This window comes from Camellia sinensis, chromosome 5, assembly GCF_055761805.1.
Source record: "Camellia sinensis isolate YWXY chromosome 5, ASM5576180v1, whole genome shotgun sequence".
NCBI lineage: Eukaryota > Viridiplantae > Streptophyta > Magnoliopsida > Ericales > Theaceae > Camellia > Camellia sinensis.
This window is the reverse complement of record NC_138965.1, coordinates 93,202,172-93,213,467: the sequence shown is the minus strand read 5'-3', so window position 1 is coordinate 93,213,467 and position 11,296 is coordinate 93,202,172. Positions and strand designations below refer to the sequence as shown.

At 39.2% G+C, this 11,296-nt stretch overlaps 1 protein-coding gene and 1 long non-coding RNA gene across 3 annotated transcripts in view; both read right to left on the bottom strand.

Moving 5' to 3' along the window:
* LOC114306643 (uric acid degradation bifunctional protein TTL) overlaps positions 1-11,296 on the bottom strand; it is a 29,154-nt gene that overhangs the window by 17,330 nt on the left and 528 nt on the right. The gene's annotated exons all lie outside the window — the stretch shown is intronic.
* Positions 2,385-11,295, bottom strand: LOC145790729 (uncharacterized). Its single transcript, XR_014329794.1, has 2 exons — positions 2,574-11,295; positions 2,385-2,531 (listed from the first exon to the last, which is right to left on the bottom strand). It is a non-coding gene; the product is annotated as an uncharacterized LOC145790729 (long non-coding RNA).

The window sequence follows — 11,296 nt, the reverse complement described above, 5'->3', positions numbered from 1 at the left end:
TAATAATACATACAATTTATTCTCTCTTTCTCTATACATTATTTCTTACATGGTATCAGAGCAAGGTTAAGACCTTAGTATTTCTCGCTTCACCGGCGGGCGGCAACCTCGCCTTGGCCGCCCGCCGGACCTCAACCTATTCCGCTGATAAAATCAACAAAGATTTGTGCAACTGTAGTCATGTGTGAGGCTGATGGAGAAGAATTCTTCACCTCATATGACGAGACAGTCTGGAACTGGAATTCTGCAGCAGCTAGATTATAGCTTGGTTGAGTGCCAAGCTTTGGTTCTTCCACCCACTCTTGAACTTGCCCAGCAAAGTGTGAAGGTTCATGCTTGTGTTGGAGGGACTAGTGTGCGCGAAGATCAACGCATTCTCTCCAGTGGGGTTCATGTTGTTGTTGGTACTCCTGGTCGTGTGTTTGACATGTTGCGGAGACAATCACTTTGCCCTGTTTACATCAAAATGTTTGTCTTGGATGAAGCTGATGAAATGCTGTCACGAGGTTTTTAAAAATCAGATCTATGATATTTTCCAGTTGTTGTCACCCATTTTCAATCCATCATTTCTCCTTCACCTTTTGCACCCCACTCACCGACTCTCTCTCCACTTTATCACATGGGTTTGTCCCTCTCTCTCCTCCATTTGATTTCAAAAATCACTTATTTTTATTTATTTTTTCCAAGTCACTTTTCCTCTTTTTTAAATACCCCACTTTATTTTGAAACAATCGCACTGATGTTTTTCATATAATCCATCTATAAATATTTTTTATCTATTTTCTTTCTCCCTTGTTTTCTTTCATTTTATTTTTATTTTTTCAACAAAACACTCCCAAAACAAAAAAAAAAAAATAAAAAAAATAAAAATAAAACACCCATATTTTATTCATCTCCGGGATCCACCCCGATCATAATTTTACACAAAAAAAAAAAAAAAAAAAAAAAAAAAAAACAACAACAACAACAGCAGCAGCTTTGTTTTCTTTTCTGCAGCCGGCCACCAACCGACCTCACTTCTTCGCCTATTCCGCCGGCCTTTTCTTCTTGCCTCCGTCCTGGGCGGCCCTTGCCGGTGTTGCCTCCGTGTTTCCCACTCCACTGGGCATGATCACTCCCCCATACTCCTCCACTGCAGCATATGGAGGACCTCCAAATCGGAACATCACGGTGGTCTTCCGCTTCAGCTCCTTGTTTTCTGCCCTTAGCACGCTTATCTCTGCTCGCGCATCCTTATACATGCGTTGGAGCAGAGCCAGCTGGGCGTTTAACTGCTGCACCTCATTTGTCCTACTCTGCAGCCGGTTCGACAAATTTGTAACCGCAGTCATGGTTTCCACACATGACTTCAAGGTATACTGATTGGCCTCCACATCCGACTGCACCGCCATTTTTTGCTCCACCGACCGCATCGGAAAGTTCAACGGAGCAAAACCAGAGGTGTTTGGTTGAGGTTCACTGGCCACCGCACCAGTTATTTCTCTTGTGGACTCGTTCAGTTCTGGAAAGAGCGTGAGCAGACCACGGGAAGAGGAGGCCATGTTCTGGGTAGCTGGACGGGAAGAAGAGGCCATGTTGCTGAGTGTTTCAGAGACGGGTTGGTTACAGAGTATTACAGAGTTTCTTTCTCAGCAAAGGAAGAGTTGTTTTCAGAGGATTTTCAGAAGTTTTTTTGTCTGCCTCAGCCTCAGCATCAACCTTGGTTAAATAGCGAGGCAGCCACGCGTATCGCGCGCCACTTGACGCCAGACGACAAACGGGCGCGCCAGTCAAGGCACTCACGTGCCTCGCCATCATGTCCGGCACATCTTTTTATGACTTGGGCTCGCCTTTTGATGGCACGTCTTTTTATGGATTGGGCACGCCTTTTGATGGCACGCCTTTTTATGGATTGGGCACGCCTTTTGATGGCACGCCTTTTGAAAGATTGGGCACACCTTTTGAGGGTGCGACTTTTTAGGGGTCCGACTCTGTAAACTGTCCCGACATTTGATTCCGGTTAGCTTTTCCAAAGGTCCGACAAGACTCTGTAAACTGTCCCGACATTGATTCCGGTTAGCTCCTTTATGGGTCCGACAAGACTCTGTAAACTGTCCCGACATTGATTCCGGTTAGTTTCTACAAGGGTCCAGCAAGACTCCGTAAACTGTCACAACAACTGTCACAACATTGTCTGCTACAACGGTCCGACATGACCCCATAAACTGTCTTCTACATCGGTCTGACACCGCCATCCAGTGTCCTCTACACCGTTATGACACCACCATACAGTCTCCTCTACATGGTTATGACACCCCCATACAGTGTCCTCTACAACGTTATGACACCACCATCCAGTGTCTTCACCAATGGTCTGACACGACCATACAGTGTCTCTTATCCTCTTTTATTTTTATGTATTTTCTTGTTTTGTTACTCTCTCCAAACTCAAGTTGGTTAGTTCCTATCCCCCTTGAGTTTGCGGGGGGCTGTTAAAATCCACCTACTCTCCACCTACTTCACCCACTTAAACCTACTCCACTAAACCTAACCTACTACACCACTACCACCTCACCTACTCCACTAAACCTAACCCACTACACCACTACCATCTCACCTACTCCACTAAACCTAACCCACTACACCACTACCACCTCCACTTCACCTACTCCTTACCTACTACACACTCACCCTCTTCTATATATAGGAATCATGAATCATTGTAATATATATCAATATATCAATCAATAATAATACATACAATTTATTCTCTCTTTCTCTATACATTATTTCTTACAGATAGTAAAAGCATATAGGAAGTGAGTAGGCAAGCAAGACAAAGTACTCTAAATCAACATGAGCCTACCCCCTTTTGACAAGTAATGCCTCTTCCATGTTGCTATTTTTTTCTCAAAGCTCTCCATAACTGTATCCCAGAACAAGCCCAAGGGAAACCCCAAGTAAGTAGTTGGTAGGGATCCCACTTTGCAATTCTTGTCCTCCTTTGAGCACTATGTATCCTTTTTTTCCCTTTTTAATAAAATTTTTATGTTGCTGATAAAATATATATATATATATATATTAAGTGGGGTATATTATGTATTCCTATGTCCAAAAAAATATTTACAACTGCAAAGACTAAATACCAGCAGTTTAAGAAGTACAAACATGGACACGTGACATAAGATCAACATGGCGACAAAGAAACTTTTAAAAAAATATACGACACAACATGTGGGGGTTGTAAGTTTTCTTAATGAATTTGTATATTCAATTGATGTATAATACAAGGAATACAACCGATATATATAGCAATCCTAAACCTAATCTAAAATAAGAAGTAAGAATAAACATAATATTCACACAATCAATCTAATATATTTACATAATTAACGTAATATTCTCACACCCTCGCTCAAACTCAAGGTGTTATAGCAGAAAACACTGAGAGTTTGTCAAGAAGGAACTGAAATCGAGCAGTGGGGTCAATCTTGGTAAAAAAAATCAACAAGTTGCAACGCCGAAGAGACGAAAGGAAGGGTGATGGAGCCAGACTGCAGATATTGACGAACAAAATAACAATCAATCTCAATGTGCATAGTCTACTCATGGAAGACGGTGTTATAAGCAATCTGAATAACACTACGAATGTCACAGCAAAAAAAAGTCGGAGAAGACTGAGTAACACCTAAATCAGTCAAGAGACAACGAAACCAAACAATCTCAGCAGGAGCCATAGCATAGTACTCAGCCTCAGCAGTAGAACGTGCAACAACAGTCTGTTTCTTACTTTTCTAAGAAATCAATGAATCACCAAGAAACATGTAGAAGCCAGAAGTGGACTTGCAATCAGTGACATTTCCAACCCAATCAGAATTAGCATAAGTCACCAAGTTTAAAGAGGAAGTAGAAGCATCAGTAAGCCCTGAAATATAGTACCCCGGAGATAGTGAAGAATTCAAACCAACGCAGCCCAATGTGTAGAACAAGAAATAGAAATGAACTGATTAACCACATGAACATCATAGACAAGATCAGGGCAAGTAACCGTCAGATAGACTAAGCAACCTATGAACTGTTGATATAAAGTAGGATTATGTAGAGGGACACCATCAGTAGTGTTAAGCTTTGCATTAAGCTCAATGAGGGTATCATAAATCTTAGTGTCAGTAAGACTGGCACGGTGAATAGCCTCATTGGCATGCTTGGCCTGAGACAAAAAGTAGTCCTTTGGGGAAAAAGCCACCTCAATACCAAGAAAATACTGCAATGGGACCAAATCCTTCATTTTGAAGGTGCGGAAGAAGATGCTGCTTGACCTTAGAGATAACAGTAGAATCAGAGCCAATGATGATCATATCATCCACATATAGTAATAAAGCATCAAAACCAGCAAATGTGTGGAAGAGAAAAAAAAGTAGAGTCTTGGGCACAAGGATGAAACTCAAACTCAGTAACAGCAGTTTGAAAGTGATCACACCAAGTACGATGAGATTGTTTCAAGCCATACTGATCAAGCCGAAGACGACAAACCCGTTCAGAGGAATGGTGAAAGCCAGGGAGAGGATGACCATTAAGAAAAGCATTCTTAACATCCATCCATCCATCCATCCATCCATTTGATAAAGAGGCCAATGACAAACAGCAACGACAGATATTAATGTACGAACAGTAGTCATCTTGGCAATAGGGACAAAGGTCTCCTCATAATCAATAACATACTCCTATGAAAAACCTTTGGCAACCAAGCGAGTTGTGTATTGCTCAAGAGAAACATCAAAATAAGTCTTGACTTTGTAAACCCATTTACAACCAACCATATTCTTACCAGTAGGCAAATGAATCAGCTCCCTAGTACTAGTTTTCTGTAAAGCAGACAACTCATCGTCCATAGCTCGAACCCAATTAGGATCCTGACAGGCTTCCTTGTAAAACGGGGATTCTGAAAATGAATGAATAGAAGACAAGAAGGTACAATAGAAAGCAGAAAAACATATATCTGAGAAACCCAACCTATCCAGGAGATGACATTGACGATCCGAATATCAGCGTGCAGTAGGATTAGTGTCTTTAGAAGGAGAAGGAAAGCAGAAGGAGCAGTAGTAGGCACAGAGACAATTGGTTGAGGGAGAGCCTTGCGACGAGAAAAGACTAACAAAGGAAGAGGAGAAGAGACAGGAAGGGAAAGGATGGAACAGACTCATAGGGGACAATAGAGATAGACTTAGCATGAGAGGTGGTACGAGGAAAAGAGGGAACAAGCTCATGGGGAACAGTAAAGATGTACACATTAGGAAGGACCTCAGAACAAAATAGATCAATCTGAACCAAATCCTCTTTAAAAACCAGAACAGTGATAGGAGCAAGTTGAAACTAAGCTAGACATTCCAGAAAGGCAACATGGTGGGAGACATAAAGGCGGCGGGAAATAAGATCGTAACAACTATAGCCTTTCTGAGTAAGACTGTAACCCAAAAAGACTCACAAGACAAACCGGGCACTGAGTTTTGTCCTATCTTTTTGAAGAAGGACAAAACATGCAAACCCAAAGACACAAAGGAGAGAGTAATTGGGAAGTTGAGAAAATAGAGTCTCAAAAGGAGAACGACTAGAGAGTAGGGAGGTAGGCAAACGGTTAAGAAGAAAAACAACTGTAAGAACTGTTTCACCTCAAAAGAGAGCCAAAACAGAGACAGAAAGGAGCAGAGACCTAACTGTCTCACGGAGATGACAGTGTTTATGGTCAACACGACCATTTTGAGAGGGTGTATCAGTACAGGTTGTTTGATGAATGATACCCAAATTGGCCAGATACTCATAGAACTCAGTTTTAAAATACCACCTAAGTCAGACCGTAACAATTTAATGGTAGATTCAAACTGTATAGTGATCATAGACTGAAAGGTACGATATATTTGGTAGAAGTCAAATTTATGAGCCATAAGATAAACCCAAGTATAGCGGCTGCAATCATCAACAAAAGACACATAGTATGTAGAGCCCCCTTTAATGAGAACAGGAGAGAATCCCCAAATGTCAGTATGCACAAGAGAAAATGGAGAAACAAAGATAGTACTTTTATTAAATAGTAAAGCTGGCATTTTGGCAAGTTGACACCCTCGACATTCATCAATTTGATTAGGAGAAACTTTACCCAACAATCCTGGCTGAGCTAAAAACCGTAAGCGGTCAACAAACAAATGAACTAGGCGAGAATGCCATAAATAAAATTGACTCGACTGAGAATCTAACTGAAATAAAAAAAAAAAGTGCAACTGGAGAGGTGGATAGAGGAAAATGCAAGTTTTCTACCACATAGAGATCTCCAACTCGACGATCGATCCCAATCTACTTATTGGACACTCGTTCCCGCACACAACAGATAGAAGAGGAAAAGATAACATCAAAACCAAAAGTATCAAGTTGACTGACAGATAATAAACTGATAGATAGCTGAGAAACATAAAGAATAATGGGAATAGTAACAGCAGACATGGCAGAAGGTGAGACAGACCTAATAAATAGAACAGACATACCAGACCCATTAGCAGTATTAATAGTAATAGGAACGGGAGTTGGAATACAGTTTTTAGGTAAGAAAAGGTAAGGAGTCATATGATGAAAGGGACCAGAATTAAAAAGCCTGACAGAATAAGGGATACCTGAAGAGGACCCAAACAAACCTGAATGAAGAGATATAAGAGCGGATGCAAATGGGGATGGCTGAGAGCTGGACAAGATATGTTGAAGTTGAGCAATTTTAGTACTTAAGGAAGCCAAGTCAGGATCTGGATCCGGAGCAGATGTAGTATAAGCGGTAGGAAGCTGGAAAGTACTCGGAGCAGGACTGCGAAACTGTGTCTGAGGAGATGGAGCAGGCTGATGTCTCTTCTTGAGACAGTTGTACTTCCAATGACCCTTCTGGTGGCAGAAAGCACACTCATCTGGACCTAATGGCCCCTTCTTGGGCTTCGCAGTGGCCTGAAGCTGATGAGGAGGTGGGGTCAATAATAAAAGAGGTTTAGCAAAAGCCAAGAAGACAGAAGGAGGCAGAGTCGGATTGGCCGTCTTAAGACGAGTTTCCTTAGAGAGAAGCTCACGAACAACAGCATCCACGAAGGGAAGAGAAGACCAATGAAGGATACCACCAAGAAAAACCTCATACTAAGGGGAGAGAGCCGTTAAGAACTGCACTAAATGACCTTGCTCCTGAAACTCAACATAAGCGTCTAGTATCTTAAGGCTAGATGGTTCCATGAGAGCCAATTGAACCTAGAGACCAGTCATCTCAATATAGAAATTCTGAATAGTCTAATCCCGCTAACGAGCACCCTAAACAACTGTTTCCAACTCATATCGCTTGGCAAAGTTAAACTGCTGATAAATACTCAGTAAATAATCCCACACCTCCTTGGCAGTATTGTATTTGGAAAACATCATTTCAATACGATCATCCACAGAATTATGAAACCAGGTTAGAACTTAAATATTATCACAATCCCAAGTATCACAGGAAGTCAAATATCCTTCCTCCTTCAGGTCCGATGGACAAGGAACAAAACCAGAAACATAACCCCATTTTTTCTGACCAAGAAGAAAATTCTTCATATCACTGGCCCAATAAGCATAATTGGTACTAGGGAGTTTACATCTGATAGCTTGGATTTTGGTATCCGACATTCTAATAAAACAAAGTTTATTGAATTGATGGGTCAAACTATAATAATCTAAAAACAGTACCAAATGGGACAGATATACACAGTGGGTCAGATATGATCAAACCTGAATCAAGTTCCAAAATAGTGAAACAGAGATCCTGATGGGTCAAAACACAGAGACACCCAGATGGGTCGAACAGAGAGAAGAGGCAAGTCACTTTGGTCAAACCCTTCGGCGCGAGAGGCGATTGCGCAGACGATGAACTACAAATGGAACCAGTGATCGAAGATCAGTAATCACGAATAGATGACGAACCCAACCATGTCGAAGGCAACTAGCGATGGACAAGAGAAAAAGAGATATGTCGCGAGCAAGGTTTTAAAAAGCGGCCGCAACCGTTGCGTAACGGTTTTGGCAATTACCACCACCCGTTACGGCCGCTTTTGCAGTGTGATTGAGATTCACAGGTGTGTCGGCCGTAGCGGCTGCCGTAGCGGTCGTAGCGGTGCCGTAACAACCGTAACGGCCTGTTACGCACCGTTACGTAACGGTTCCAAACTGTTTCTTTCGAAAAAAACAAACAAAAAAAGGCTGAAAATGGGGGAAGAGTGATAGAGAGAAAAGGGAAGATAAAGAGAGAAAATGGAAGAGCAAGAGATAGAGAGAGAGAAGAGGGAAGATGAATAACATGTTATTGATTTGTTGAAGCTGCTTCACCTATGTTATTCTATTCAGCTGCTATCACTAAACCATTTTGTTTGTGTGCGTCTATCTATATATTGTTTGAAAATAATAATAATAATAATAATAAGTGTGGTCATTATCTATTTGGCTTGGTTAAAATATGTATATATATATATATATATATTTAGGCTCTTATTTATTCTCTTACTTTTGTCAATGTTTATCTTTTATATAATAGTTAGTGATTGATTTTTTGTATAATATAAAATCATTAATTATTAAAATAAAATGTAAAAAACTCAGTTTATAGTAATTTAAAAATATGAAATATATTGGATCATACTAAAAAATTTATAAAAATTGATCAATATTTATTTTTAACCCAATAAATATGATCATGGAAAAAAAAAAATATGTGTATCGATAAGTTTTTTTCAAATTGTGTGAAAAATAAAAAAATTCACGGTTCCGGTTACCGCAACCGTTACACTATGACCTTTACACCCCGCAACCGCAACCGCAACCGCAACCGCGTCACCACCACCGTTACGGTGACCGCAACTGCTTTTTAGAACCTTGGTCGCGAGGTTCAGGATGAACAACAAACACGAGAGGGTCGAAGCAAATGACTGAAGGCGACTGAACGACTAGACAAACCAGAGAGACGACTGAAGCAGATGAACCAAAGAATTGTGATCTGGGGAGTGCGATTTGAACTTAGATTATTCGCACCTTGATAGGTCGCGATTCAAGCTCAGATGGGTCGCACAAATTCAAAAAGCAAAACCAAAGAACTCAATCGAACCAAGAAAGACTTGATAAAGGAGGCTAGGGCTTCAAAACTTGCTCTAATACCATGTAAGTTTTCTAAATGAATTTGTACATGTATAATACAAGGAATACAACCGATATATATATAGCAATCCTAAACCTAATCTAAAATAGGAAATAAAAATAAACCTAATATTCACACAATCAATCTAATAGATTTACATAATTAACATAAGATTCTCACAAGGGTCACATGCAAAATACATATTTTTATATATTTATTACATGTCATGTATAAGGAAAAATAATAATTATGTCATAACAAAGATAATAAATTTTGAAGTCTAAAGGAGGAGAATCGATCTAGTGTTCGACACAATACGTTACCTTCTTAGAAGTGTCACTGCCTCTTAGCCACTGCTATTTCGATGAAAGACAATAAATAAGAGGTGCAACAACACAAATTCCCAGATTTTTCATATTTCTTTACCTCTAAAACTTTTCCCATTTGCAAAGGAGACCCAAAAGGTGATACAAGCACCCGTAGGAAGACAAACAAGGGAAGAAAAGGAGACACTAAAGAAGCCCAACCAGATCAAGGGAGATGATAGCAGCAAAACTCACACATTAGTCCAATTGAGATGTAGCTGTGAGCCTCCTAAAGGCTGAAGTTCAAAGACTTATTAATAAGAATTGCATCCTGCTCAAACAAAAACTCTTTCCATTGTAAGTTTACTTCATTTCAATTATTGTTACCTCAATCTTTAGTTTTATAAATTCCTCAACAATAGTTAATGTTGAATTCTAAGTAACAAAAATTCAAGCAAGCAATACAGGTACAAAATAACTTTTGGAAGTCTAGAAGGTGAAATATTGGCTGCTTCAGTGGTAAAAATATTAGTGACTTCGGGTGCCGGAGAGTATGGTATTCAGTCCACACTTTCGCCATATGAAGACCTTTTGCTGTGCTAGTTTTGTGTCCGTTTTAGAGCAGTTTATCCTACTGATTTTGCGGCTGGATATCTATTACTCAGGTTTGGTGCCTTCTACAGCTTGCTTTTGGAAGTTACTTTTGTGATGCCATTTTGGTAAGGCTTTTCCTCTTGTTTATTGTGGTTTATTGGTATTCATCTAAAGGGGTGTTTGTGAGACCTTGTGTCTCTTGTAATCCATTTCTATACTCATTTGGTGATATTGGGTCATCAATCCCATAGAAATATCTCAAGGGAACCACTTAAAATTTTGCACGTGCCTTCGTTCTTGGTTGCTTTGAATATTTGTAATTCATTTGCTGAATTATTTATTTTTCACTTCTGTGAAATCCTCCATTTTTCCCAACAGATGGGTGTGGACTTGAAATGCATAGGTTTGACATTAATCATTGAAGGAGAATACCTCAAATTTAAATTTGATAGTTTACCTATAAATTTGAAAATTGAATTAAATAGTTTTATCGTGATAAATTTGAAATAACTATACAAAAGTAGTTACTTGAAAGGGTCATGCAAGTGATTACATTTGTGGTGTTGATTACCACAAATGTCATAAGTAGATGCTTTTAAGTCATAATTATATTTTTAAAAAAATTCATAACCAAACACCACAAAAATATAACCAAAAACCTTTTAAATCATAACCAAAATAATGTCAGAACCAACATCACACTTAATCATAACAAACACCACAATGAGTCATAACTAATACCACAATATGTCATACCCAAATACCACAAAAGTCATAAGTGGGGCATGTGTATCATAGAATTTCCTACTTTGAAATCATGCTAAGGATCCTATTCTAGCTTTAATGATCATATTAAAATGTATATCCTCTATCTCAATTTATCTTCTTTTATAGTGTTTTTATCCATCCATAATAGTTATTTCTCCAATATTTTTATCCTCCAATCCGTTGATTTGAAATTGACATCCATCGAAACTTGACTCTAACGCTGTGTTTGGTTGGGAATTTGGGAAGGAATTTGAAAATGAAAGAAAAAAAGATATGTGAAAGTAAGTGAGATGTAAGTATATTATATTTAGGTTTTGCCTATGTGAAAGTAAGTGAGATGTAAGTATATAAGTGTCTCTGCATATCTGTGTGAATTCAATAATGCAGATAATCAGAGAAAAGAGTGAGATAATTCAAGCATTCAATGACATAAATATAAATATATATATATATAGAGAGAGAGAGAGAGCTC